This window comes from Myotis davidii, unplaced genomic scaffold, assembly GCF_000327345.1.
Source record: "Myotis davidii unplaced genomic scaffold, ASM32734v1 scaffold848, whole genome shotgun sequence".
Lineage (NCBI taxonomy): Eukaryota > Metazoa > Chordata > Mammalia > Chiroptera > Vespertilionidae > Myotis > Myotis davidii.
The window spans coordinates 330,160-334,760 of NW_006298983.1; the positions used below are offsets into that span (position 1 = coordinate 330,160).

Consider the following 4,601-nt stretch of genomic DNA (forward strand, 5'->3'; position numbering starts at 1 on the left):
TGTGTCTGGTATTCGCTGGCACCCTGCCCCGGGGGCGAAAGGACCCCCTCCCTCTTTTGGGACGGTGAGAAGCTGACCTGTCCACACTGACGTCTAACCACCCCACCCCGGTGGAAAATCCCTGCCGGACAATCGGCTCCCAGACAATGACCAAACCGCAGGACAGACCGCAGGTTTCACCTGACCCTGGAAAGCTCCCCTCTCTGAGCCGGTGAACCCGCCCGTGTGCTCCCAATAAAGCCTGTTTGATCTGGTCTCTGTTTGGACTCACGATTTTTCCTTGCGGTGGCGTAAAACCTAAGATCCATCATGGGGCAAGTTGGAGGTGAGGCATTTTAAAGGGATCGCTCCAGAGATCGCAGCCACCACAGATAGGAACAAGGTAGGGAGCGGATTGCTACAAAATGTTATTAACGGTGTATAAAACTGGGGAGATCAAGAGACTCAGGAGTCTCCACTCTATTTGAGCTTTAAAAAAGCTACAGCGTGTCCTCTCCAGTTCTGTGTGCTGTCTGTGTATTATCGCTTTATTTTTGGCTTAATCTGGTCTTTTATTTTATTTTAAAAATATATATTTCGTTGACTTTTTTATAGAGAGGAAGGAAGAGGGATAGCGAGTTAGAAACATCCATCAGCTGCCTCCTGCACACTTCTGCCTGCAACCAAGGTACATGTCAGAAATCGAACCTGGGACCCTTGAGTCCACAGGTCAACACTCTATCCACTGAGCCAAACCAGTCAGGACTTAATCTGATGTTTTAGAAGCATGCCTTTGGTTTCAATTGGAAAGGGTAAATCGGCTAATTGCTGGGGGTTTTCTCCGGAGAAAGCAAGCGAGCCATTGCCCCGCCTTCCCCCAGTGCCTGACTCAAAAACCGCACCTGGTATTTCTCCGCGTTTCTGAGCCTCCCACTGCCCAGGCAGCCTGGCGGGGTTGGGGGAGTTGGGTACCCCGCCCCAAGCGGCTGGCGCTCATGGCCTGAATTTCAACATTTTTTTTTTCCCAAAGAGAAACAAAGATGCCTTTTTGAAATCCCACCTGGCCCCCGGCGGTCGCAGTCGGTAGGGGCTGGTGGCTAGAAGACAATGGAGGAGAATTTGCATATTAAATCGCTGGCTTGAGGTCCCACAGCTATGGGCAGTTTCTCAAGGATGCAGGCATTGGTCTGAATTTCACTTGTAAAATAGCTGCAGTATAAGATTTTGTTTGTTTAAAATGTACTGTCATTATTATGTCTGAATTTTTGTCTCGCTGTAAAAAAGTGTTTAGGATTAAAGTTAAGATTTAAAGAGTTATATAATTCTAGTGAGTTTTCAAGCTAAATCTAGTTAGAAAGGAGGATTAATTCTGTAATTTAACCAAGTATAATGATAAGCAAGTTATCTTTTTTAAACAAAGAAAGACGTCTTTTTATTTTCCTGCCATGCAGCCTGGCCGGGTCGCTGACTCTTCTAGGGGCCACCAATTTGAAATAGCAAAGGCCCGTCCCTCCCTCTGAATTAGCTAACCACAAAAGGAATGTCTGCTTACTGAGGCAAATGGAATTTCAGGGGTGGAGTTAAAGCGGAGTTTTAGGATGGAAATGCAGATGGGACAGAAACATGCTTGACCAGCGAATTTACTATATTTTTTTCTGTGAAGATGCTTATTCTTATTGTTTAATAAATTAGCTTTATAATATAATCCAGGTCTCATAATTTCAGTTATATGACAGACCAATGTTTTAAGCAGTCAACTTTTATAGAAGCCGACAATAGAAGTTCAAATTCTTAAAAAGCTTTTAAATAGGATTATTCTTTAAAGGTACAGGGTAAAGTGAAGAATATTATTCAGACATTAAATCTAATTATTAATAGCAGTCTCCATGAATATTAAAGGAAAGTTGTTTAATGTGATTTACATAAACTAATATTATATGTCTTAATTCTCTGAAGGTGACCACAGCTGTACAGTGAGAAAATGGGCGAGCAGTAGGCCTGTTCTCCCAGCAGTTTTTTTTTTTTTCTGACACTCATGGTATATCATACGAAAATTTGTTGGGGTGAGCCCCAGCAGGTCCAGGGGTTCCCAAAGGTGTGGATGGAGGCAGCATTCAGTTGATCATCATAGTTGGGTTCTCTTGCCTGGTTCTATCCAGGATCTCCAGCCAGGTTCTGTATTTTATTGTCTTGTTACATCTGTATTTATACCAGTTTATTTTAATCCTATCAATTTCTATTGCAAAGGTTAGGGCGTTTTTTATCTCCATTGCAGGGAGTACAGATTATGTATCTTAAGCGTGATTGTTCGTAGTTAAAGTGATTAACTACCCACCTGGCACTTAGTTAAGGGGTTTTATTCCCTCCCTAACTCCAGGGAAAATTTCTCGGAGAGGTGACCTTGGTTAAAACACATAGCACTAAGAAGAGGAGCAAACATGTTAAGAACAGTATGCCATATACGCCAGGTCCCTTGAAACATATGCTGTGTAGATGTTTCTTCCCTGCAGCGACTGTGTCAAGCAGCAAGGATGGACTGGCTTTTAGCAAAAATTCAAACTTAGAACAAGTAATATTAAAATAATAAGCTTTATTTCAAATTAATTTAAATTGGCTAATTGAAATGAATGAATGTTCAAGTAAATTTAATGGTACTAGACAGGAAACTGTTCCTGAAGTATTAATTAAAATTTTTATTGATGGTTCAAAAATTGCTTAACAAAATATGAATCCAAAGCAGTCATATCTTTATACAAAAAATTAAATCTAAAGTTATCAAGACTGCATTAAAAAAAATTTCAAAAGCCTCTTTATATTTTTTAATACAATATAGGGGAATAATAGAATAATTTCCTGCAAGAATATTACATTAAGCCTAAATTATTTTAAAATTGTTACTTTATAATTGATTTTCACTTGTAAAATTGATTTTCACTTGTAATGCCTATGGCAGGACACCTGTGAAAGTGCACTGGTGTTAAAATGGGCTAAAAGGAAAATAGTCTGGTTAAATGAAAGGATCTCAAGTCTAATTTATAGAAATTCCCTCTTAACATTTGGTCAAGGGTATGTTTATATATTTCCAGAAAATTTCTCAAAGCTCGTGTGGATCCCCGCAAGAAATATTAACTTCAACCTGGACCAGAGAGAGGAACTGGCCAATTTAAAGAGGAGTCTGCACCTGGAGCCACGCCTTACAGCTGTAGGTAATCAACCACCCAACCCACAGATAGCAATGATCCCAAGCAGCCCACTAAAGATAAGAAGTGGGAAGAGGACCAAGTGGACAACAAAGAGCCCAGAAGTGACCTGGAGCCCAGGAACACCTGAGAACACCCTTGCCATGTTAGCAGTAATCAGCTGTATGGTAATGCTACCAGGGGCAAATGGGGAAGTATTTTGGACGTATGTTCCTGACCCACCATGGGTAAGACCCCTGACGTGGGCTGATCCTCCACCTAATATAGTCACCAATGATACTAAAAATCTTGGTCATCCAGGAGGACCACAGGTGGGGCAAGGATATGGGCAAGGTATAATTACACAGGTGTTGCCACCCAGCTTCCCTTTTGTATGGCTATAAATCAAACCACTGCTCCCTTGTGTGTAAAATTAAAGAGAGATTTTTGGCCAGCCTGGACCCCTAAGGATGGGGAAGAAAAAGCTCAAATACATTTATTATCTCTACTTGCTCTGGGGAAAGGTGCAGAAAATGTAAGTGTGCTAAGACACACCCTCACTAAGCCATTATGTAAAAGGTCTTATGAATGGCACCCCACTGAGAAAGAAGTTAATTGGCAAGACTGTTAGAGTAATTATCCTACCACCAGCAAACTTAATAACCATTTTTCTTTAAAGACTGGAGCCCTTATGGGTCTCCGTATAGTAACAATCGCACCCTAAAATGGAAAGGAAATGCATCCTATCTCTATGTTGAAGAAAATCACTCCATCTCATGGCATGGAGGAGAATTTGTTGGCCTCAATTGCAACATGACAATTGGCCCCTACAAAGTATGCAGTGGATATTGGCTGCTGCACTTGCACCTATTAAATGGTATAGTTTTAATTATAGCTCAAATAATTCCATTTCTGCTTTACGAGAAACTCTCAATTAGACAGTGTTTGCTACTGCCTGTGTGTTTGATCCGTTTGTGCTCAGGCCCCATTCAGATGCATCTTAATGTTACAAGCCATCTGTATGAGGTGTCATGCACAGGTTGCACTTTACCCCATTGTATTAATTCTACTTTTCAAAAGAACTGCCTCATTATTTTAAAACAACCAGCTTTTGCCTGGGTTCCCACTAACCTAACTGAGCCTTGGGAATCTCATCAAACCTACCAGCTGTTGCATGATCTAGTAAAAATCTTAAAAAGACAAAAGAGATGTCTTGGAATGTTAATTGCAGGAATCTTTGCCCTTGTAACGTTACTTACTTCTGTGGGCATTGCTGCTTCATCTATGGTACAGACTGTTCAGACCTCTCATTTCGTACAACAGGTCAAAGAAAATGTAACTAAGACCTTGTCTATACAAAAAAGAATTGACAACCAGTTTGAAATTGAATTATCAGCATTAAAGTCTACAGTCCTGTGGATGGGTGATAAAAAAAAATAGCCT

At 40.8% G+C, this 4,601-nt stretch overlaps 1 protein-coding gene and 1 pseudogene across 1 annotated transcript in view; both read right to left on the reverse strand.

Annotated features, from left to right (window-relative positions):
• The window catches only part of LOC102774238, a 4,086-nt pseudogene extending 3,778 nt beyond the window's left edge, over nucleotides 1–308 (reverse strand).
• The window catches only part of LRRC63 (leucine rich repeat containing 63), a gene marked incomplete at its 5' end in the record, with an annotated part of 105,747 nt that overhangs the window by 66,630 nt on the left and 34,516 nt on the right, over nucleotides 1–4,601 (reverse strand). The window lies entirely within an intron of this gene.